Source organism: Schistocerca americana, chromosome 5 (genome assembly GCF_021461395.2).
Source record: "Schistocerca americana isolate TAMUIC-IGC-003095 chromosome 5, iqSchAmer2.1, whole genome shotgun sequence".
Classification (NCBI taxonomy): Eukaryota; Metazoa; Arthropoda; class Insecta; order Orthoptera; family Acrididae; genus Schistocerca; species Schistocerca americana.
This window is the reverse complement of record NC_060123.1, coordinates 666372223-666398668: the sequence shown is the minus strand read 5'-3', so window position 1 is coordinate 666398668 and position 26446 is coordinate 666372223. Positions and strand designations below refer to the sequence as shown.

The 26446-nt window shown below is 42.1% G+C and overlaps 1 long non-coding RNA gene across 1 annotated transcript; it reads right to left on the bottom strand.

The window, feature by feature from the left end:
• On the bottom strand, positions 1-25137 carry LOC124616729. Its single transcript, XR_006979873.1, has 3 exons — positions 25070-25137; positions 12376-12466; positions 1-191 (listed from the first exon to the last, which is right to left on the bottom strand). It is a non-coding gene; the product is annotated as an uncharacterized LOC124616729 (long non-coding RNA).
• Positions 25138-26446: the final 1309 nt, after the last annotated feature.

The following is a 26446-nucleotide window of genomic DNA, read 5'->3' as shown; positions in this document are numbered from 1 at the left end:
TTAATACAACATTAATAGCAGTTTATTGAACACACAGATGAGTTACAAAAATGTTTCGGTTAGGCAGGCGTGCGACCGCTAGTCTTGACGCAAGACGGGACGTCGCAGCACGGCGCTCTGAAACACACCACCTGCTCTGGCACGCAGCGCTCTCCTTTGGCGCAGGGCGACGACCTGCAGGGATCCGGACACTGCAACAGAGACGAAGGATATTTTGAGAGTGGAGCTTCGGACGTGACCGATTTAGGAGCAATTTCAATTTCCAGAATTCTGTGTTAATAACTGAATAAGGCCTGGATTGCAATTAATCTTTGTGGTATAAGCAACCATGGTCATTGAATTGTCAGTTTACATCGAATTTCCAAGATGCAGCCATTCACTATTGAGTGCAAATTGTAATATCCCTGAAGGGATAGCGACAAAACGTCTAATAAACTACTAATCTTGCTAGTAAACGATCGCAGTTTGTGGCTAATATTGCCTCTTTCTGAATGTATTTATCGACAATGAAAGTCATGAAGATCATGTGGTACCCTTACATTCTGACCGCATGAACTGTATTTGTGGTGTCACCGCCAGACACCACACTTGCTAGGTGGTAGCTTAAATCGGCCGCGGTCCATTTAGTACATGTCGGACCCGCGTGCCGCCACTGTGTGATCGCAGACCGAACGCCACCACAAGGCAGGTCTCGAGATACGGAATAGCTCTCGCCCCAGTTGTACGACGACTTTGCTAGCGACAACAATGACGAAGCCTTTCTCTCATTTGCCGAGAGACAGTTAGAACAGCCTTCAGCTAAGTCCATGGCTACGACCTAGCAAGGCGCCATTAACCGTATCTGAAGAGAGTCTTATTTGTATTATCAACAGCGATGTACCACAACATGGAATAAAGTTAAGTATTTGAGGAGCTGCATACTTTTCTTATTAGAATTCACTACTTATCCTGTTCCAGACTTGACGCCAGTCGGCGTGTGTGTACGCGTGCCTTTCGGCTCCCTTCTCAGTGTGGCGTAGCTAGCTTGTTACGCCACAACAGTATTGTTGTGCTTTTTCAGTCAAGTTGTCTTTCTTCCCGTAATCGGAGCTTTGCTTCTAAGGTGCTGAGGTACGCGAGCGAAGAGTCGTACGTGGCGAAGGCTTTTCGATTTATTGCACAATTCCAAGCTGTCGCAATATTTCCGACACTTCTGGGGTCTTCCCTCTTGTTCAGTCACCTGCATCTCGCAAAGGAGCAAAAATGTTCCTCAAAACTACACACTCAGAATAGTTTATGCTGACCTTTTGGTACTCAGATTCTCAGTTCCAAATAACGCAAACGAAAGTACACTGACGGAAATGGAAAGATGTTACATCACGAAAACCTTGACCGAGGGCTACCAAAGTGATACCTATTTTCAGTATTTTCAGCACAGTAAAAGTCATTCCTACAGATGAAGAACCATGGGAGGACAAAAAGGCTATTGTGCGTATCTAGCGCGTGTGTAACACATGGCGAGGAAGTAATTAATAGTGCGGAAAGAGCATTCCAAATGACGAAAAACGTATATAACAAAAAAACTTTGTCCTGGAACACAAAACTAAGATGCTATCAAACAGTGAGAAGGCCTGAAAAACTGTGCAGAGCAGAAACACTTCGGTGAAGGAGATCTGGGGATCTTGAAAAACTGAAAAAGTTGAATGAAGAGGTACAAGGAAAATACTGGGGCTTAGAAGTAACAGTAATATTGAATATAAATTAAGATAAAACGGGAGTCGTATTTGAAAATGGGAAAGGTAATTCATGTAACGAGGAAAAGAAGACTACAGTTTTATGGACACATATAACGAATGAATAATAAGTTACTAAACAGTTACAAATCCAATTGCACATGGTTCATCCAAATTGACAAAGATATGAAAAACACAGAAAATAAACTGGACACGATAGACAACAGAATGACTTTTAGAGAAGTAACAAAAGAGGCAGGATTTCACGATAGAAAGACGTCTGAAAAAGGAAGAAAGTGGACCCAGGAAGAAAAGGAAGAGACAGGATTTCACGTAAGAAAGACGTCTGAAAAAGGAAGAAAGTGGACCCAGGAAGCAAAGGAACGAAAGATGAAGAAAGTCTGGCAGCAACGAAAAATAAGGACAAAGAAGCGAAACCAAAGTTGATTTAACGTACCCTCCAAAAGGGTTGTTAGAATAAATAAATAAATAGTGTGGAAACTTCAAAATTCTTAGATCTACATATTGTTGATGATTTAAATTGGACAAAGAACATTTTGAAATTTCTAAAACAGTTTAGTTCAGCTACATTTCCACGTAGAATCACTACAAATCTTTGGGAAGAGACAAATCATTCAGCTGACACACTTTGTATATTTTCATTTAATAATATCAAACAGAATAGTGTTCTGAAGTAAGTCGTCTTTAAGAAAGAAAATCTTCATTGCTCAAAAACACGCTGTAAGGATAATATGTCGTGCTCGCCACCTGTCATCTTGTGGAAATCTGTTGAAGGACATGGGCGCCCTGACTATTGCTTCATAGTACATTTATTCACTTAAGACGTTTGTTGCAAATAATCCATAACAGTTCTAAAAGGAACATCGATGTATACAATTACAATACCAGAAGGAAAATTTGCATTCATTATTCCACATAAAGATCGTCTTTAGCACACAAAAAAAACTGTTCAAATGGCTCTGAGTACTATGGGACTTAACATCTGAGGTCATTAGTCCCCTAGAACTTAGAACTACTTAAACATAGAAGTTGCAGCATTAGGAAATTGCAGCGAAATTCAGGAAGATCTGCAGCGGATAGCCACTTGGTGCAGGGAGTGGCAACTGACCTTTAACATAGACAAATGTATTGTATTGCGAATACTTGGAAAGAAGGATCCCTTATTGTATGATTATATGATAGCGGAAGAAACACTGGTAGCAGTTACTTCTGTAAAATATCTGGGAGTATGCGTGCGGAACGATTTGAAGTGGAATGATCATATAAAATTAATTGTTAGTAAGGCAGGTTGAGATTCATTGGGAGAGTCTTTAGAAAATGTAGTCCACCAGGAAAGGAGGTGGCTTGCAAAACACTCGTTCGACCTGTACTTGAGTATTGCTCATCAGTGTGGGATCCGTACCAGGTCGGGTTGACGGAGGAGATAGAGAAGATCCAAAGAAGAGCGGCGCGTTACGTCACAGGGTTATTTGGTAAGCGTGATAGCGTTATGGAGATGTTTAGCATACTCAAGAGAGGCGCTCTGCATCGCGGTGTAGCTTGCTGTCCAGGTTTCGAGAGGGTGCTTTTCTGGATGAGGTATCGAATATATTGCTTCCACCTACTTATAGCTCCCGAGGAGTTCACGAATGTAAAATTAGAGAGATTCGAGCGCGCACGGAGGCTTTCCGGTAGTCGTTCTTCCCACGAACCACACGCAACTGGAACAGGAAAGGGAGGTAATGACACTGGCACGTAAAGTGCCCTCCGCCACACACCGTTGGGTGGCTTGCGGAGTATAAATGTAGATGTAGATGTAGAAACGTAACTAAACTAACGACATCACACACACCCATGCCCGAGGCAGGATTCGAACCTGCTACCGTAGCAGTCGCGCGGTTCCGGACTGAAGCGCCTAGAACCGCTCGGCCACCGCGGCCGGTTATCACAAAAAGAGATGCATGAAGCTGCAACTAAAATTTTTAATGACTTACCTAGTTATATGAGATGTCTAACAGTCAGTACCAAAGTATAATTTGAAGACAATCTGAAAATTTTATCCTTGACAATTCCTTCTATTCCGTAGAAGAATTTATATTATCGTAATGTTTGAAAGGTGATGGGTAGGAATTACTGACTCACATCTCTATACTAAAAAAAAACTTATAAATGTCAGCACGTAACCATATTTACAAATTAATTTGCGACGCGAATGCAAAATGACATCATTACGATTTACCGTGCAAATCAATCCATGGAACATGAAACTAACCAGCTAACTAAACATTTTCGGGTGGTGATCACAGTACAACATGCCCGGATGCTCTGCAAGTGGAGCCCAGTGTCCATTATTCAGACGCACGCAACCAGCGGTTGTAAGTGAGTCGCTGTTACCAAGTGTAAACGCCCGCATCTCGTGGTCATGCGGTAGCGTTCTCGATTTCCACGCTCGGGTTCCCGGGTTCGATTCCCGGCGGGGTCAGGGATTTTCTCTGCCTCGTGATGGCTAGGTGTTGTGTGCTGTTCTTAGGTTAATTAGGTTTAAGTAGTTCTAAGTTCTAGGGGACTGATGACCATAGATGTTAAGTCCCATAGTGCTCAGAGCCATTTGAACCATTTGATTTGAACCAAGTGTAAACAAGTCAACTCATACATTCCGTATTTCCACTTCTCTACAGTATTCATACCAATAGGTTGAGCAGTGGGACATTCGAAAGAAAGTGGGCGAAAACCCCAGTTGATGGTGGTCAATTGAAAGCGAGTGGGATCGCTACATGTTATGCTGACCCCACCAGCGGTGATTACGGAAAAGATACCCCTAAAAACCAAAGTGTCATGCCAGACTGCAGACGGCCCATAACTTACAAATCAACAGCCCAGCATGAATTACCATTACGCCAGACGTAGGTCCAACCACAACAGCTCCAAGAGCCCGTTCAGATATAGGACTGCATCAGCAGGCCACTCTTCCGGCGCTGCTAGCACACCAACATGGAGAATTTCATCAGCTCACGCAGCTCCAGGATGAGTTACAGCAACAGCAGCAACAGCAGGTTGTCAACAACATCACTGGCAACACCTGCGATGCACAGCTGTCACTTCGGCAAAAGCCTCGCATTAGGTCATCCTCTATAGAGGAAAGCGCCAGAGACTTCCTCTGGACTCAGAGAGACAGTGTATGTGAGTAGGGAGGAGCTCAATGGTTAACATCCTGTTGACACCGAGGAGATTAGAGACGGAACACAAGCTCTGATTATGGGAGAGCATATAAGGAAGTCGGGCGTGTCCTTTCAAAGGAACCATCCCGGGTTTTGTCTTAAGTGATTTAGGGAAATCACTGAAAACTTAAATCTGGATGGCTGGACGCGGGTTTGGACCGTCATCCTCCCGAATGCGACTCCAGTGTGCCAACCACTGTGCTTCCTCGCTCTGTACAGTTTGTGTGAGTGTCGGCACCCTGGTACTGACAACAGTGATGGCATGTCAGCTACAGTCAGTTGTTCTTCGCAGCTCGGACTTACCGTAAATGATCAGAATGGCGGCATGTTTATACATGTAGACAGTCATCGGAGCAATTCCACTCAAACTGTGTCGGCAACTGTTATACCCAAAGCACTAGACTAGTAAAACAGAGGATTTCAACGATCCTAGCTAAAAGCAATCGTTATGGTCACTATAATAAGGGTCCGTGTACAAGGTGGTCCATTGATAGTGACCGGGCCAAATGTCTCACGAAATAAGCATCAAACGAAAAAATGGTTCAAATGGCTCTGAGCACTATGGGACTTAACATACCAAACGAAAAAAACAGCAAAGAACGAAACTTGTCTAGCTTGAAGGGGGAAACCAGATGGCGCTATGGTTGGCCCGCTAGATGGCGCTGCCATAGGTCAAACGGATATCAACTGCATTCTTTTAAATAGGAACCCCCATTTTTATTACATATTCGTGTAGTACGTAAAGAAATATGAATGTTTTAGTTGAACCACTTTTTTTGCTTTGTCATAGATGGCGTTGTAATAGTCGCAAACGTATAAGTACGTGGCATCACGCAACATTCCTCCAGTGGGGACGGTATTTCCTTCGTGATACATTACCCGTGTTAAAATGGACCGTTTACCAATCGCGGAAAAGGTCGATATCGTGTTGATGTATGGCTATTGTGATCAAAATGCCCAACGGGCGTGTGCTATGTATGCTGGTCGGTATCCTGGACGACATCATCCAAGTGTCCGGACCGTTCGCCAGATAGTTACGTTATTTAAGGAAACAGGATCTGTTCAGCCACGTGTGAAACGTCAGCCACGACCTGCAACAAATGATGACGCCCAAGTTGATGTTTTAGCTGCTGTCGCGGCTAAACCGCACCTCAATAGCAGACAAATTGCGCGAGAATCGGGAATCTCAATAACGTCGGTGTTGAGAATGCTACATCAACATCGATTACACCCGCACCATATTTCTATGCAGCAGGAATTGCATGGCGACATCTTTGAACGTCGTGTACAGTTCTGCCACTGGGCACAATAGAAAATGCAGGACGATGACAGATTTTTTGCACGCGTTCTATTTAGCGACGAAGCGTCATTCACCAACAGCGGTAACGTAAACCGGCATAATATGCAGTACTGGGCAACGGAAAATCCACGATGGCTGCGACAAGTGGAACATCAGCGACCTTGGCGGGTTAATGTATGGTGCGGCATTATGGGAGGAAGGATAATTGGCCCCCGTTTTATCGATGGCAATCTAAATGGTGCAATGTATGCTGATTTCCTACGTAATGTTCTACCGATGTTACTACAAGATGTTTCATTGCATACTTCCAATATGATGGATGTCCGGCACATAGCTCGCATGCGGTTGAAGCGGTATTGAATGGCATATTTCATGAGAGGTGAATTGTTCGTCGAAGCACCATACTATGGCCCGCAAGTTCACCGGATCTGACGTCCTCCGATTTATTTCTGTTGGAAAAGTTGAAGGATATTTGCTATCGTGATCCACCGACAACGCCTGACAACATTTGTCAGCGCATTGTTAATGCATGTGCGAACATTACGGAAGGCGAACTACTCGCCGTTGAGAGGAATGTCGTTACACGTATTGCCAAATTCATTGAGGTTGACGGACATCATTTTGAGCGTTTATTGCATTAATGTGCTATTTACAGGTAACCACGCTGTAACAGCATGCGTTCTCAGAAATGATAAGTTCACAAAGGTACATGTATCACATTGGAACAACCGAAATAAAATGTTCAAACGTACCTACGTTCTGTATTTTAATTTAAAAAACCTACCTGTTACCAACTGCTCGTCTAAAATTGTGAGCCAGATGTTTGTGTCTATTACAGCGTCATCCATCACAAAGCGAAAAAAGTGGTCGAACTAAAACATTCATATTTCTTTACGTACTACACAAAAATGTAATAAAAAATGGGGGTTCCTATTTAAAAAAAAAAGCAGTTGATATCCGTTTGACGTATGGCAGCGCCATCTAGCTGGCCAACCATAGCGCCATCTGGTTTCCTTCTTCAAGCTAGACAAGTTTCGTTGTTTGTAGTTTTATCGTTTGACGCTTATTTCGTGACATATTTGGCCCGGTCACGATCAATGGACCACCCTGTATAATATACCTTGAGAGTAATCGCAAAATGTGGGAACATTTCGTCCTATGGATGTAGGTATACTCTCGTTTAAAGCAAGTAACGATGTTAATAATCAAACTGTTGATATCAAAGAGGAATAAGGTAAGAGTTGAACTCATATCTAGCAATCTAGTTCACTTATGTCATTATCACTGAAAGAGAATGTTCTGTATCGACACACATGATAGATAGGGAATTACTCACAATATCGATACGGATTTAAATGATGACGACATAGTAATTAATATTTATAAGCATCAATTCATTGCTCAATTGGTACATCTCGAGTTTAATTCATAAACGATTTAAATTCGTCGCAGTCTGAGTTCTGCCCTTGTCAGTTAACAGATATTCAGCGCTTGTAATAATTTACTGCAATAACTGCCGAGATTAATCCATCTACTTTTATACTGATTATTTCTCTTTCCTGTTGGGAGCTTTCTATGTGGTATTTTCTGTAGTTTCGTTGGGTCCATGAAGAGTCAGGGTAGCATAGAGAGCCAGGGCAGTGACTCGCTGACTGGTTCGACACCCTGGCAGTTTTGATTCGGTTTTCAAAGGAGAAAGCGATGGGGCTGAAGTGTCCATTAGCAGCAGGTACAATGCAACAACTGAAGATCTGTTTGTTCCGGGCTCCTGGGAGCCGCACTTTGGCAGTTTTTTTCATAATGTGCCCTGTGCAATATGGGGTCCAGTTTTCCATTGAAATAACTTATGTAACGTGCTGTGACGAGCATCTGCACTAATGCAGGATCTTGGTTTTTACCAGCAGTGCCTTCTGGTCTAAAAACACTTTAAAAGTACTGTTTTTCACCAAAGAGTCGCCCTCCTGGAATGCTATGTTGGTGGAAGCTCACCATACACACTGATCTCTGTATTTCGTGAGAAGTAACATAACTTCCTTGTGTTCAATAATTCTTTTTTATGTTTGTAAAGCATTGGACCTACTTTCTGGGACTCCTATACCCGGGTGAACACCCAATTGTTCTAAAAGTTGTAAGAGGTATCCTCATTGGTTGAAGAATTGTGGAGAAGAGAAAGTCAGGAGCCATTTTTCAAGAAATTCAGTCGTGGAGACTAGCGTATTGGCTGAAGTGAGAAAAACGTAACTCAATAGTTGAGGTGCAACACAGAATTGTTTAAGAACTGCGTACATTGGAATTAGTCAGTTGGTTAATATTGAGCAACATTTTCTTGCTGGGGAGCTACTTATTTGGCTGACAACAATATCATTGGCCACCATTTTGCAGAGCCTTTCTCACTGAGACGCAGGATTTGTCGGGAGTAGTAGAGAGAAGAATGTTTCAGAAGAGAGTACTTGGTCGGCGGATTCTGAAGGTAACGCTTTTGGCTGCAGGTTCTGAAGAGAGCGCCTTGTCTGTCGAGTCTAAAGAGAACAGGTGTTGCCACAATTGACAGCTGATGTAAAGCAGACGGCACCAGACCTCTGCACTCACAACTCTCCACATTACTGAATGCAGAATATGGTGAGAAATTGTAGCGTTGGTCAGCAGGGTGTGAGACTTACTGAATGTCTTTAGATGCATTGTCAGGATAAAGCAGAGTCCGCGAATCTCTTGTTCCCAAGCAACTGAAGATTCACTCACGTCTCTATTATTGGTGTTACATGCATGATGTAGTTTTTCATTCTTTTGACACAGTCAGGCTATCACCTTGCGTGCATAGTGGATTTGTTTTTCTATAACTCATTTGTAAGATCCCAGTTTTGTCCCATTTGCCTAACAATCTAGTCTCTGCCAGTTCATTTCAGTGCTAGTTATGACTATTCCATGTTAACAGTTGTCAGTTTTCGTGTTCTCTGCATTTTTTAAGATCGAGTAGCTCCTATGATTATTTCTTGTTCGCGTGTACTTTAGTGTGGGACATTATAATAAATAGGGGTTAATTTGGATCAGTGTTCCAGTTGATAGATGACCCCCTATTTATCATGTCTGATGTTTGCTAGGACCAATTGTTGTCTGTTAGTTACCTATTGTGCTACAGACCTGCTGAACTATATGAGCCTACGGGATGCAATCTATCAGGCAATCCAACCAATGCGATCATTCTGGCATCCACCGGGGTATGTTAAAAGTTCAGTTGACCCCTCACAATATACCATCACCTATATGGTTAAAATTAAAAGCACACTCTTAAAAACAAGAGGTCAGTGGTGAATCCATCTATCGAATTACTGTAGGACTTCAGGTGACATTCAGGTCTCGACGACATCCATATAACGTCTCATTTTACTTGAGGTGCGGGGTTCTACACCATAGTTAGTTTTATAACTGCCTCCGGTTTTATCACGTATGGACGCAGGATCGGAGTAAACCATGCTGCGCCAGGTGTGTTAGTGAACATGATCACACACAGTGTAGATCAACATGTCCTCCTAGAGGCCTGTACTGGTCTGTTAATCACCATTATACCGACTGGAACTTTATATTATGTCCTAATTTACCGTCAGATACAAGGGTGCCGCCGTTTTTGGAGTTCTAAATTCACAAACCTATATGCAATTGTATTCATATACGAGGAATGGAAAATTCCTGCCAACCGACGTGAATATGTCGTGAGATCTGAATAAATGTAGTATTTAATTTATGAATCATGAGTTACACTTTAACTCAAGACGTAAGAAAAAAATCAGATTTTCTTTGCTCTAAAGGTTCACTAAAATTCAAGTCTTGCAAATAACAACCTTATAGTAAATGATAATTAATTGAAACCCTCAGTCGCCGACAGGTGATGATGATATACACGATGGGGACAGCTGAAAATGTGTGCCCCGACCGGGACTCCTACCCGGGACCTCCTGCTTACATGGCAGACGCTCTGTCCATCTGAACCACCGAGGACACAGATGAATAGCGAGACTGCAGGGACTTATCCCTTGCACGCTTCCCGTGAGACCCACATTCCCAACTGTCCACAATCTACATATGTAATGTTCCTACTAGACATTATCATTTATTCTAGAGAAGCTTCACGGTCATCAATGGTATCTGTTCTTTCGAGAACAATTACTATCTTCATATAAACCTCGCAATGCTTTTCAAACCATTACAGCAATCATTCATCGGCAGAGGGAATAAGCTATTAAAATATTATTTTCTGTATTACAACTTACATGAGATATTTACTACTGATTCCTAATTAAATATGTTTCATAATAAAATGTGACCTATCTGGCGATGAAACACATAAAAAAATACAGGGTTATTACAAATGATTGAAGCGATTTTACAGCTCTGCAATAACTTTATTATTTGAGATATTTTCACAATGCTTTGCACACACATACAAAAACTCAAAAAGTTTTTTTAGGCATTCACTAATGTTCGATATGTGCCCCTTTAGTGATTCGGCAGACATCAAGCCGATAATCAAGTTCCTCCCACACTCGACGCAGCATGTCCCCATCAATGAGTTCAAAAGCATTGTTGATGCAAGCTCGTAGTTCTGGCACGTTTCTTGGTAGAGGAGGTTTAAACACTGAATCTTTCACATCACTATGCGTGAAACTTGCCCGCACGCGTTCAACCGTTTCTTCATTCACTGCAGGCCGACCCGTTGATTTCCCCTTACAAAGGCATCCAGAAGCTTTAAACTGCGCATATCATCGCCGAATGGAGTTAGCAGTTGGTGGATCTTTGTTGAACTTCGTCCTGAAGTGTCATTGCACTGTTATGACTGACTGATGTGAGTGCATTTCAAGCACGACATACGCTTTCTCGGCTCCTGTCGCCATTTTATCTCACTGCGCTCTCGAGCACTCTGGCGGCAGAAACCTGAAGTGCGGCTTCAGCCGAACAAAACTTTATGAGTTTTTCTACGTATCTGTAGTGTGTCATGACCATATGTCAATGAATGGAGCTACAGTGAATTTATGAAATCGCTTCAATCATTTGTAATAGCCCTGTACTTTAACGTTATGTAAAGGACTCACAGCGCGCAAATCGTTGCAACATAAATATTGTACTATGTTTTCGTTTCCCTTTACGAATAAATTAAGGAAGGAATGGCAACTTACACACAACCATACCATATGCGATTATTCCAATAGTATCTGTTCAGCACACAAGACAGGTTATTCAGCTCGCATGAAACGCGGCATACCGTGGCTGGCTCTCCTCTAGTCGGTCAGAACTACCCACGAATGCGTGTCTGCGTTACTACTGCAACATCCCATTGCCCACGTCAGTGCTTCATAAGTCCAGTTCGGATAATTGTGGCCAGTCAACTTCCCTACTACCACAGTCATGTATACTTCACTTCGTCAGCTGCTTACTCCCCAGAACCTCACCTCGGGGATCGGTTACCTGTCATCTCGTCATAAACGAAAGACGAGGTCTTAGCTAATAAGGAACCTTTGTACATCCATAAAACAAAAACTTCTGCAAACTCCTTCTCTGTTGCTGCTGTCTGGCTCTGGATAAAGCTACCCCACAGACAGTTGTGTGCCTTGTTGTTTTTATGAAGCAGGTGAAGCACTTATTTCTGTTGGCCTCATACGCTCCCCCAACGGTTAACGTACATGACCGGTTTCCCTTTTGTCAAACATTAAGGCAAATACTCCTATATTCTTCCAGTTTGTTTGTTACTCTTTCCAGTTCTCCACTAGTCACGCTACTTTCATTTCCCCTGCCTACATGATTCGTTCTTTACCATGTTCTCTTTCTGTCCTTCTTCTACAGTTTCTCTCTCGTCCATTCCTGCTAGTCTTCATAGTTTCAATCTACTTGCGTGTAAGTTGTCTTAATTGTCGTACTTGCAGTAAACAGATATCAACTGTTTTATTTCTGCACTATCCATATCATACTAGTTTCCAAATGTTGAATTCTATGTTCGATGTTAGTTATAACATGCTTGCCACAAAAAAATGTAACGGACAACGACTGGTTGGATGTACGAGACAGCCTAATGGCCCCCAGTATTTCAATGTTAAAGAAATAATTATACTGTTCAGAAGGAAAACAATTTAGGCATGAAACAAAGTTTCTTTCTCACCTCTTCAGCATCAGCTCTAGCAACAGTTGACAACGCCAGCAGTACAAAGCACAGCTTCAGTAAGATACTCATAATTTCTGGAGAAGCGTCCCTGGAACAAAGATTTTGTCTGAGTTATTTTACACTTTAATGTATTGAAATAAACTTATAAGTATTTAGTTTTTTTATCGATCATTAGCAACTGTAGTTCTTACACGAAAGAAATCTTATTTCTTTACCGGTTTCAGACACCCAATTCCTTTCTTCAGATGATTCTAAGCGTCGCATTATTTGCGAGTGTCAAAATAAGATGTATGGAGCATACTGCTGTGAATGAATGTTGATAGAAATGTAAACTGAAATAAATACAAAACATTTGTGTTTGTTTCTTTGTTACATCAGCGACGAAGCAAGTACGTGGGAGAGGACGGCAGTTTTCACTGCTGCACAGGTTGTTTGCATGGCCGAATGTAATCTGCCCGGAGTCGACGGCCGTGCAGCCTGCAGCTACATTTAACTGCTGTGTCAACTGTTACGCCAGTATAACAAATAAAATAAAATACTGTATATGTCAAAATATGTTCACTTCTGACCTACCCATGATTGCTTTTGTACATTCTCATAAACTTACATTAATTATATGGCTGTATCATGTAAATTGCTCTTTGCAATAAATATGTTTGATATATTGAAGATAACATAAATATGTTGCTGGAACGATTTGTTTGATATTACCCTAACCAAGATGTTTTTGAAAATTATCTAATCAGAAGATACTTCGAAGAACTGATAATACTGATATAAAACAAAATGGCCTTTACAACTCTAAAGTGATACTCTGTGGTTATCTGCGGTCCGTAAACATTAAGTCTACTTGAATTTTACGCTGAATATTTCCCATATTCTTGAAGGATAGGAGCAGGACATTGTCTATCAGTGAAAAGTATAGTGATTAACAGTCCCAAAAATGTACATATTGAACACAAACTTTAAAATTTGAATTAACGGTTGATTCAAATTAATTATTTCGCTTGTCGAAGATCATTGCATACTGCGACATCAGTTTTAGGATGACATGCAAACGCAATTACCTGCGCCACTAATAATCGCCATTTTGGTTGAACTTTTTGATATTTACTATCGAAAAATAAAAGGGATGTTGTGGCCACAATTTAACCGCAAGAAAGCGATAAACTGCCTCCTGAGTCGAGACAAAATCTTCGGAAGTTAGTGACGTGGCATTCTAATGATTGTAGCAATTTCGGTAGTACAACGACGATTTCGATATCATGTTCGGGAGTGCATAGTCATTATACTGTTATCCCACACTAGGACGATCTTTCTGACCATCCAGACCTTACGCCTCTCTCTTTCCATATCCTCCTCGCCACTGTAAGTGCCAATATCTTCCTCCACAGTCCCTCAGGTCAGCTCCCCATCCATCATCCTCTCTGTCCATCTTCTTCTCTCGCCTTTCTCTGTTCATCTTTTCATACTCCCATCTCTATCTCTAAACATCCCCCTCTTCCTCCTCCTCATTTCCCTTCTCCTTCTCCTCCTCGCTGTCTCTGTCCATCTCTTCCTGCTCTGCTCTTTATGTCCATCTCCTCTTTCCCCTCTCTTTTTGTCCACCTCATCCTCCCACCTCTCTGTGTGTCCATCTACTCCTCCTCCCAGTCTCTGTCTCTCCATCTCACTTTCTGTCTCATCCTCCACCTGTCTCTGCCTGTCAAACTCCTCCTCTTTCTCCATTTCTCTGTCTTTGTCCCACCTCTCTCTGTCCTACTCCTCCTTCCTCTCTCATTGTCCATTTTCTTCAATGCCCTTTCTATCTGTCCACCTCCTCCTCACCCTCTCTCTCTCTGTTCAACTACTCCTGACAACTCTTTGTCTGTTCATCTTATCCTCCCCTATCCTTCCGACTACAGCAACCTCCCACCTCTATCTGTCCATGTCCTCCACCATACTCTCTCTGTTTCTCCATTTCCTTTTCCCTCTCTGTCTACATCCATCCACCCATCTCCTCCTCCTTCTTCCCCTCTCACTATCTGTTTCCTCCTTACCCCTCTTTCTGCTCAGCCATGCCAACCTCAACATGTAGCCCCAGCAACACTTTCTGGTACTACCTATACTGACACCTGTCGTGGCAGTGTGGGCTAGATGGAAGAATCTGAAAACCCTATTCACCTGTATCTCTTCTCGTATAGGAGCTAGGAGGTTTCAGCATCACAATGTTGATTCCCTGAAAGTAAATAGTATGTGTAGAGTCGGCAGCAAAGAAACACCAGAAACAATAGTTCAGGTATACATGCTGACATCGCAAGCACATGATGAAGAGCTAGAGAAAGTACAAGAAGATATTGAAATGATAATTCAGAATGTAAAGGGAGTTGAAACTCTAATAAACATGGAAGATTGGAACGTAGTTTTAGGGAAGGAGTAGAAGAAAGGGTAGCAGAGAACATAGGAATGAGAGAGGAGGAACACAAATCCAGTTCTGTAACAAATTTCACCTAGTAATAGCGAATACTCTGTTCAAGAATCACAAGAGAAAGACCTATGTTTGGAAAAGGGTGGGAGATACTGGAAGATTTCACTTAGATTATATCAAGGTCAGGCAGAGATTCCGAAATCACACATTGGATTGTAAGGCGTACCCAGGAGCAGATATTGTCTCAGATCACAATTTAGTGGTAATAAACAGTAGGCTGAAGTTTAAGAGACTAGTCATGAAGAATCAATGCGCAAAAGAAGTGGGAAATGGAAATACTAAGGAATCCAGAGATACACCTAAGTTCTCTGAGGCTGTAGATACAGCGCTAACAAAAAGCCCAGTAGGCAATCCAGCTGACAAAGAATGGACATTTGTGTAAAGGGGAATCACAGAAGTCGGAAAAAAGAAATATTGGTACAAGGAAGGCAACTGCGAAGAAATCATGGACAACAGAAGAAATACTTCAGAAGACTGATGAAAGCAGGAGGTACAAAAAAGTTCAGGGAAATTCAGGAATACAGAAATACAAGTCACTTAGGTAAGAAATAAATAGGAAGTGCAGAGGAGACTGAGAATTCGATAAATGAAAAATGTGAAGAAATCGAAACAGCAATGATTGTTGGACCGACTGACTCATCATACTGAAAATTCGAAATAACCTTCGTTGAAATTAAAAGGAAGGGTGATAACGTTAGGAGTGCAATGGAATTTCTACTGTTAAATGCAGAGGGTTGAGCGGACAGGATGAAAGAGTAAACTGTAGACGTCTGTGAGGGGAAGGAATTGTCTGATGATGATGTGATAGAAGAAAAAGTGGGAGTCGACCGGGACGAGATAGGAGATATAGTATTACTCAGAATTTAAAAGAGCTTTGGGTGATTTAAGACAGAATAAGGCAGAAGGGATGGATAACTTTCCATCAGAACTTTAAATCATTGAGGGAAGGGGAAACCAAACGACTATTCACGCTGGTACGTAGAAAGTATGAGACAAACGACGTACCATCATACTTTCGGAAAAAACATGATTCCAAAGATAGCAAGAGCCGACATTATCGTACAATTAGCTTAATACCTCATGCATTCAAGTTTCTGACAAGAATAATATACAAAAGAATGGAAAAGAAAATTGAGGATCTGTTAGATGAGGAGCAGTTTGGCTTTCGGAAAGGCAAACACACCAGACAAGCAATTCTCACGTTCCAGTTGATAATGGAAGCTAGACTGAAGTAAAATGAAGACACATTCTTAGAATCTGTCGACATGGAAAAGCTTTCGTCAAAGTCAAATGGTCCAAGACGTTCGAAATTCTAAGGAAAATAAGGGTAAGCGAAGGGAAAGATGAATAATGTACAATATGTACAAGAATCAGGAGGGGAAAATATGACTAGAAGACCAAGAATGAAGTGCTCAGATTAAAAAGGATGTGGTCTTTCGCCCCTACTGTTAATGCATTGAAGAAGCAACGACAGAAATAAAAGAAGGATTCAAGAGTGGGATTAAAATTCAAAGTGAAAAGATATCGCCGATAAGATTCGCTGATGATATCGCTACCTTCATTTAAAGAGGGGGAGAATTACCTGATGTGCTGAACGGAATGAACAGTCCAATGAGTACAGAATATGGGTTGAGAGTAAATCGAAGAAAGAGGAAAGTATGGAGAAGAAACGAAAATGAAAACAGCGAGAAATTTGGCATCAGAATGGCGTTCTCGAAGTAGACGAGGCAGAAGAATTCTGCTACCTAGGCAGCAAAGTAAATCATCATGGACTGAGCCAGGAGGGCATACAAAACAGACTAACACTGGCATAAAGGGCATTCCTGACCAACAGAAGTCTGCTAGTGTAAAACATATGCCTGAACATAAGGAAGAAATTCCTCAGAAATTGCGTTTGGAGCGTAGCATTATATGGGAGTCAAACGTGGACTGTGGGAAAACTGGAACAGATAGAATCGAAGTATTTGGGATGGGGCGCTACAGAAGAATGTTGAAAATTAGGTGGATTGATCAGGCAAGAAAAGCAGAGGTTCTTCACAGAATTGGCGAGGAAAGGAAAATATGGAGAACACTGACAAGAGGAAGGGACAGGATGATAGTATCTGCTAAGATATCTGAAAATCTGTTCCATGGTACTGGAGGGAGCTGTAGAGGGTAAAAACTGTAGAGGAAGACAGAGATTTGAATACACCCAGAAAATAATTGAGGACATAGGTTGTAAATGCTACTCTGAGATGGAGACTTTGACACAATAGACGAATTTGTGGTTGGCTGCATCAAACCTGTCAGAAGACTGATGTTAAAAAAGTGCACCAAATTTGTTGCAACGGATCCAGTGGTTTATAAGGAGATGGTGGGCATACACAGATACACTTCTACATCACTTATATATATATACTAGTGTTTTTCCTTCAGTTTTGTCCATGTTTGCGTTTGACATGCGTATTCAACACACCTGCTCCTCCCCTCTCTGTGTCTACCGCTTCCATTGTCTGTCCACCTCACCTTCCCATGTTTATCTATCTGTTCCTCCCCAGTCTCTCTGCATCTTCATCTCCCCCTCTCCCTCTCTTTGTCCATTTCCTCCACCCTCTCTCTCCAATAATTTCTTCCTCCCCACTGCCTATGACCATTTTCTCCTCCATCTCTCACTTTCCATCTCCACCTCCCTCTCTTCCTTTTTCACCTGTCCCTACCTCTCTAAACCTTGCACTTGCCTCAAGCACTTACATCTCTGCCCATTCCCTCCTTGCACTGGCTCTGTCCATCCCCACCATCCATCCATCTCAACTTCAGCCACTCCCACTACTCTTTCCATAACTTCTACTCCCTCTCATACTCCCACAACAAGCCTTCATGCAGGGTGGGCAGGACATAAGTGTCTTGAAGATCATTTATTTGACCATAATGCACAGGCCACCATGTAAAGTAGTTTGATTAAGCTGGCTCATATTATTGCAGCGCAAGATGCTTGTCATGCAGTGCAGCCTACATGCTGGGACCTGTAAAATCGTTTCTTGCCCCTGGCATGTAGGCTTCCCTGCAAAGTAGGTTGATTTGGCAGGTTGATACTGTTCCCACAGAATATGCCTGTCATGCAGAAAAGCCAATACATCAGAAGCTGGAAAAAACACACACTTCTACTCCTATTGGTGTTAGGAGGTCATAAACCCCACTCTGCTGGTACTTACGAGACCTGTTGTTTTTGTGCCAAATTCGGTCGAAATAGATTTAGGCGTTTGGGAGAAGATCTCAGACATATACATATAATGCACATACGGTCTGTGTGTGTGTGTGTGTTTCTTACAAATAGCTTCTTCCTCTCTTTCTCTCACTATTTCTAGCAGATTGTAAAGTTATTTTTTAGCAAATATTCTGAGAGGATGTTCAGAAGGGATATAAAATACACTGAATTGATATCTGTTGATAGCCATAACGACTATCTTGTATATCATATCTGATCATGTATTATACTTGGCTTTTCATACATTTGAACGTCACGAATTCATTAGCTTACACAAATTCGAAGTGTACCTTGCTGCATGTTAAAGTACTTAATCTATGTTTCATGCGAAACATGCGCCATTTACTTTCATTGTATCTTTCTCAGGGGCTACGTTGCAAATGCTTGCCATGCTTCCATTTATCTTTAGTTAGAAATTTTTAGCAGTCCAGGTATGGCGACACTGAAGCTGTTCTTGGAGCCGTGCAACAGCAGAGGCGTGTTATTAGGTAATGTAGGCAATGGATGAGAACCACCTTTGTTCCTCCACAAATGGAGCCTATAGTGCACTTTGAACCAGTGTAGATTGTGGTTGACAGTGCATGTCTAATTCTATCCACAACTGTTTTGCCATCAGTGAACTAAGTCGTCGAAGCCAGTGGGGTTATTAATGATTTAGTTCAATGTCTGTGGGCATATTTGAAGGCATGAACTGCGTTCGCCAACCTGTGTGAACACTACGGAATAGTTCCGAAAAGACTGCCATGTTTACGACACACCTATCAGAAGTTTAGGCTTGGTGCAAAAAGATCGACCCAGTAATTCGTGTTGCAGAAATTGCTCAATACACTCATGTTTTCGCGCCATGCAGACGCCCTTGATATAACTGGTGAAGATTTCCAGAAGTCCAGTGCCAATTACTGCGCAAGTTCATGTATCTACAACTACGTAAATACCTCGCAAGCCACCATGTGGTGTATGGCGGAGAATACCTTGTGCTACTACTAGTCATTTCCCTTCCTGTTCCAGTTGCAGACAGAGTAAGGGAGAAAACACTGTCTATCTGGCTCCATATTATCCCTGATTTCTCTTGTCTTATCTTCGTGGTCTTCCCCCATGAACCATGGACCTTGCCGTTGGTGGGGAGGCTTGCGTGCCTCAGCGATACAGATGGCCGTACCGTAGGTGCAACCACAACGGAGGGGTATCTGTTGAGAGGCCAGACAAACATGTGGTTCCTGAAGAGGGGCAGCAGCCTTTTCAGTAGTTGCAGGGGCAACAGTCTGGATGATTGACTGATCTGGCCTTGTAACATTAACCAAAACGGCCTTGCTGTGCTGGTACTGCGAACGGCTGAAAGCAAGGGGAAACTACAGCCGTAATTTCTCCCGAGGACATGCAGCTTTACTGTATGGTTAAATGAAGATGGCGTCCTCTTGGGTAAAATATTCCAGAGGTAAAATAGTCCCCCATTCGGATCTCCGGGCGGGGAATACTCAAGAGGACATCGTTATCAGGAGAAAGAAAACTGGCATTCTACGGATCGGAGCATGGAATGTCAGATCCCTTAGTCGGGCAGGTAGGTTAGAAAATTTAAAAAGGGAAATGGATAGGTTAAAGTTAGATATAGTGGGAATTAGTGAAGTTCGGTGGCAGGAGGAACAAGACTTTTGGTCAGGTGATTACAGGGTTATAAATACAAAATCAAATAGGGGTAATGCAGGAGTAGGTTTAATAATGAATAAAAAAATAGGAGTGCGGGTTAGCTACTACAAACAGCATAGTGAACGCATTATTGTGGCCAAGATAGACACAAAGCCCATGCCTACTACAGTAGTACAAGTTTATATGCCAACTAGCTCTGCAGATGATGAAGAAATTGATGAAATGTATGACGAGATAAAAGAAATTATTCAGGTAGTGAAGGGAGACGAAAATTTAATAGTCATGGGTGACTGGAATTCGTCAGTAGGAAAAGGGAGAGAAGGAAACATGGTAGGTGAATATGGATTGGGGGGAAGAAATGAAAGAGGAAGCCGCCTTGTAGAATTTTGCACAGAGCATAACTTAATCATAGCTAACACTTGGTTCAAGAATCGTAAAAGAAGGTTGTATACCTGGAAGAATCCTGGAGATGATAAAAGGTATCAGATAGATTATATAATGGGAAGACAGAGATTTAGGAACCAGGTTTTAAATTGTAAGACATTTCCAGGGGCAGATGTGGATTCTGACCACAATCTATTGGTTATGAACTGGAGATTGAAACTGAAGAAACTGCAAAAAGGTGGGAATTTAAGGAGATGGGACCTGGATAAACTGAAAGAACCAGAGGTTGTAGGGAGTTTCAGGGAGAGCATAAGGCAACAGGAATTGGGGAAAGAAATGCAGTAGAAGAAGAATGGGTAGCTCTGAGGCAGAGGATCAAGTAGGTAAAAAGACGAGGGCTAATAGAAATCCTTGGGTAACAGAAGAAATATTGAATTTAATTGATGAAAGGAGAAAATATAAAAATGCAGTAAATGAAGCAGGCAAAAAGGAATACAAACGTCTCAAAAATGAGATAGACAGGAAGTGCAAAATGGCTAAGCAGGGATGGCTAGAGGACAAATGTAAGGATGTAGAGGCTTGTCTCACTAGGGGTAAGATAGATACTGCCTACAGGAAAATTAAAGAGACCTTTGGAGAGAAGAGAACCACTTGTATGAATATCAAGAGCTGAGATGGCAACCCAGTTCTAAGCAAGGAAGGGAAGGCAGAAAGGTGGAAGAGGTATATAGAGAGTTTATACAAGAGCGATGTACTTGAGGACAATATTATGGAAATGGAAGAGGATGTAGATGAAATGGGAAATAAGATACTGCGTGAAGAGTTTGACAGAGCACTGAAAGACCTGAGTCGAAACAAGGCCCCGGGAGTAGACAACATTCCATTAGAGCTACTGATGGCCTTGGGAGAGCCAGTCATGACAAAACTCTACCATCTGGTGAGCAAGATGTATGAGACAAGCGAAATACCCACAGACTTCAAGAAGAATATAATAATTCCAATCCCAAAGAAAGCAGGTGTTGACAAATGTGAAAATTACCGAACTATCAGTTTAATAAGTCACAGCTGCAAAATACTAACGCAAATTCTTTACAGACGAATGGAAAAACTGGTAGAAGCGGACCTCGTGGAAGATCAGTTTGGATTCCGTAGAAATGTTGGATCACGTGAGGCAATACTAACCTTACGACGTATCTTAGAAGAAAGATTAAGAAAAGGCAAACCTACGTTTCTAGCATTTGTAGACTTAGAGAAAGCTTTTGACAACGTTAACTGGAATACTCTCTTTCAAATTCTGAAGGTGGCAGGGGTAAAATACAAGGAGCGAAAGGCTATTTACAATTTGTACAGAAACCAGATGGCAGTTATAAGAGTCGAGGGGCATGAAAGGGAAGCAGTGGTTGGGAAAGGAGTGAGACAGGGTTGTAGCCTCTCCCCGATGTTATTCAATCTGTATATTGAGCAAGCAGTAAAGGAAACAAAAGAAAAATTCGGAGTAGGTATTAAAATTCATGGAGAAGAAGTAAAAACTTTGAGGTTCGCCGATGACATTGTAATTCTGTCAGAGACAGCAAAGGACTTGGAAGAGCAGTTGAACGGAATGGACAGTGTCTTGAAAGGGGGATATAAGATGAACATCAACAAAAGCAAAACGAGGATAATGGAATGTAGTCAAATTAAATCGGGTGATGCTGAGGGGATTAGATTAGAAAATGAGACACTTAAAGTAGTAAAGGAGTTTTGCTATTTAGGGAGTAAAATAACTGATGATGGTCGAAGTAGAGAGGATATAAAATGTAGACTGGCAATGGGAAGGAAATCGTTTCTGAAGTAGAGAAATTTGTTAACATCTAGTATAGATTTAAGTGTCAGGAAGTCGTTTCTGAAAGTATTTGTATGGAGTGTAGCCATGTATGGAAGTGCAACATGGACGATAACCAGTTTGGACAAGAAGAGAATAGAAGCTTTTGAAATGTGGTGCTACAGAAGAATGCTGAAGATAAGGTGGGTAGATCACGTAACTAATGAGGAGGTATTGAATAGGATTGGGGAGAAGAGAAGTTTGTGGCACAACTTGACTAGAAGAAGGGATCGGTTGGTAGGACATGTTTTGAGGCATCAAGGGATCACAAATTTAGCATTGGAGGGCAGTGTGGAGGGTAAAAATCGTAGAGGGAGACCAAGAGATCAATACACTAAGCAGATTCAGAAGGATGTAGGTTGCAGTAGGTACTGGGAGATGAAGAAGCTTGCACAGGATAGAGTAGCATGGAGAGCTGCATCAAAGCAGTCTCAGGACTGAAGACCACAACAACAACAACATCTTCGTGGTCTTCACGCGAAATGTACGTTGGTGGCAGTAGAAACGTTCTGCAGTCAGTTTCAAATTTGTATGCCAATGAGTGCAGCCGCGAGTCACCAGGAAAAAGAGAATTTTAGAATCAACATCTCACGCGAAGACTGTAGCAGCCAGTTACAGTACAGTAAGTCGAGCAAAAGAATCTGAACTGCCTGTCGATGCACTGCCATTACTTCGTAGGACTTCAGTTCGAGTTTGTGCCGAGCTCTATGTACAAAAGTTACTGACACACTAGTGCTAAACGGAGCTAATTATTTCCAAGACCACTTCTAACTCCTCCAGTTCCGTTGAAAAGGGTACTCCACTTGTCACAGTCCGACAAAATGACTGGAGAATAAATGCGTATTGGAGCGAATCGGCCTGTCTGGCAATCCTTCCTGTGCAACGCCTTACATGACATTCCCTGTACTCTTAGTTTGCAGTCCAAGCCTTCTCTCACGCATCCTTTCGTCCAGCGAATCCAAAAAAAGTGCTGTATTCGCTATTTTTTTTATTTCCCACCTGCAGGGTAATAAATAAGACCTTTGGTTCATGTTTGCCAAGTTAGACAGCAGAAACGAGCACACTTTTCAACAATAAAGATAACTGCCGTCAAAACTCGCCCAACAATTTCTGTGGCCCATGGAATAAGTCCCACCCTAAGGCACTGTGCCAGGCTCCTACTAGTAGATTATTCGTTCGCTCTACCAACATTACTGGTAGATTCGACGCCCGACAGATTGTGTGTGTGTGTGAAATCTTATGGGACTTAACTGCTAAGGTCATCAGTCCCTAATCCTACACACTACTTAACCTAAATTATCCTAAGGACAAACACACACACCCATGCCCGAGGGAGGACTCGAACCTCCGCCGGGACCAGCCGCACAGTCCATGACTGTAGAGCCTAGACCGCTCGGCTAATCCCGCACGGCGACAGATTATGGCGCAACTTGAAAATGAAGTAGCTGACTTATTTATAAGCCTCTGCCGACGATGCAAATTTTTCGCATTATACAGTATTTCGATTCACCTTATATAAACTAGGTACAAACATACACACAGCACCACTCAACTCCGAAAGTTACACAAATAAAGCTATTCAAATGGTTCAGATGGCTCTGAGCACTATGGAACTTAACATCTGAGGTCATCAGTCCCCTAGAACTTAGAACTATTTAAACCTAACTTAAGGACATCACATACATCCATGCCCGAGGCAGGATTCGGACCTGCGACCGTAGCGGTCGCGCTGTATTAAAGCTATTCTGCAGGTCAAGTTGATACACGTAGACCCACGAATATAACAGAAACAAAATTTCAGTCACACCAACACATTTCAGTGTTTAGAAAAAGTTTTTGGCCTTGCCACCGTGTATAATACTAAAACGGCGAGAGCCAAGGTTCATGAACAGAAAGTGAAGGGACATGATTTAATACACAACTGCGTAACGAAAAATTAATTTTCTCTACATGATAAACAAAACAGTCACTGGGGAAACCGTATGTCTTAGCAATTATAGTTGTGACTGAGAATTGTTTCTCAATATATTATGGTATAGTCATGGAAGACTATCACAAGCTGGTTGAACAGTACGTGCTTCGATCGTAACAACAAACTCATTACAATAATGGGATTCCAGCACTGCAGATGTTCAGCATCACAATGTAGCCGTTTGATAAAGACTTCAAAAAGGCATAAATTTAAAAAAAAGAAAAAAACAGTCACCCTACGATGTGGAAGCATATTTGTAACGCCAAGCTTAAGATAGCCTTCATATAATCTACCTGAATCCAAGGAAAGTCAGATTTTTTCTATATTAGTATTTGCTGCCAAGTCATACTGGCGACTGTACTTATAATTCCATTATAACTTCGGTCACATTCTGCAGACACTTGTATCGGATTGGAAGAAGCATTATTTGTTCTATGCCATGGTTTATCTCTGTCCGATTTCTAGGAACTGAGGATACTCAACAGTAACTATTGACCAAGAAAAGTAAAAGAACGCCGCGGTTACGTCATTTGTTCAATATTTTAGCAACTACCAACGTTGTATTACGATTTGGTAAATCACATTAAGGGTATTGGTGTCTGTATCTCAGCACATCTCAAACCATTCATCTTTGGATTGACCTTTTGCAGTCATTGTCCTGGAATGGATACGTTCCACATTCGGTTTCTTTCCAATTTGTCCATCACAACCAGTGAATTGTGGACTTAAATTAAAACCTGCTGATAGCAAAGAGGGAGAAACACTTCAAACTGTTATTAATTCACTTTCGTAACTCACATACTATGTCACTTCTGCTAGTAGTAGGTTTATAAAACATTGATTCTTGCGCTGATTTAGTCGTACTTGACAGAAACTTGAAACTCTTTGTTTGTGTTGGTGTCAGTCAAATGTTGAATCAGTTTCAGGTTTACACTATAGCCATTTGATGTACATGCAATTCTTTGCCCACTAAATCAGACAAGAATTCTGACGAGAAGACCTACAAACAACACACATTCTTCAAGGGAACGACACAGTCAATGCCAGAGCGCACGCATACACCGTACATTTATCACCAAATTTGTGTCGCCACAACTATCTCCCAATCTCAGTACTTACACAGACACACACCAACAGGAACCCAGCTCCGCGTTTGGAAGCCGCTGACTGACTGGCAGTGCGTGCTCTCTTTTTATAGGGCTCTTGGCAACCGACGCGTTTAACTGGAGGAGGAGAGGGGAGTAATATCACCGTCCCCCCTCCCCACCCGCCAACCCCCAGAACAAGTTAGAGGAATGTGGGGGAATCACCTGACTTCCCGATAACTCAGCAAAAACAAGTTTCGGCGTTACCAGCTACGCGTGGCTGATACAACAGACCTTGTAAGGAAAGAGGTTGCGTGGTGTCACAATACCTCATGATAAAAATTCTGTTGTCTTTTTCCTTTTCTTTGTGCGGCTGCAAAAGTCTACGCGGGAAACACCGAGGTCTTCTACGAAGAATGCAGCTATGGACGCGTGCTGCAAACTGAACAAGACCGCCCTTTGCTGGTTGTCACGATAGTCTAACATAACAGTCGCGACTCTCCGTCTCATTTTCGTTGTCGCCAGCGATAGCAGCACCTCGAGCGGCCAGCAAGCAATACTTCTGAATACGATATGGGATGGGTGCGAATGCAAACATTTATACTGATTTTTAACACAGTTTTTGGAATAGAGAGTGAACTTAGTATCATAAAAACCGACAATAACTAAAAAATTACAGCACATTTATGATTATTTAGTTTCCTAAGGGCCCTGGGAGATACGAAACGGTGCATTAAAGGGCAGTTTATTTACGATTCTCTTGCAACATACAGACATTTCCTGAGTAATGTCGTTTACCTCCAGTAGCAAACTACTACTAGTACAAACCAGAGGACCTGATCTTTTACAAAAAGACGTCGTATATCGATTCAGTTTTGTTCGCTACGTTTTCAGCCAAATCAGTGAATGTGGACGGCAGGAAACCCATATGGAATGTAAGAGCTACATTATTTTACTTATCAAATAAGCCATCACAGCTGCTGCTTAAGGGAAAACCACAAAGACTTGACAAAAAAACGTCAACAGCAATAAAACTATTCCCAGCACAGGAGAAAGCAATTCCACAAATGCTGCTCGATATGAGCCACAAAAATATTCGTCTGTTAGAGAGTCAAGTGAAGAGTAAGAACGGGCGAATTATTGAACTCCATTACAATTTTGATCCCCATCCTCTCCCGCTCCTCCTCCGCACCCCTCCCCCCCCCCCCCTCCCCCGCCCCATGGACCTCGCCTAGCATGCCTTAGCGATACAGATAGCCGTAACGTAGGTGCAACCAGAACGGAGGGCTATCTGTTGAGAGGCCAGACAAACATGTGGTTCCTGAAGACGGACAGCAGCCTTTTCAGTAGTTCCAAGGGCAACCGTTTGAATGATTGACTGATCTGGCCTCGTAATATCAGCCAAAGCGGC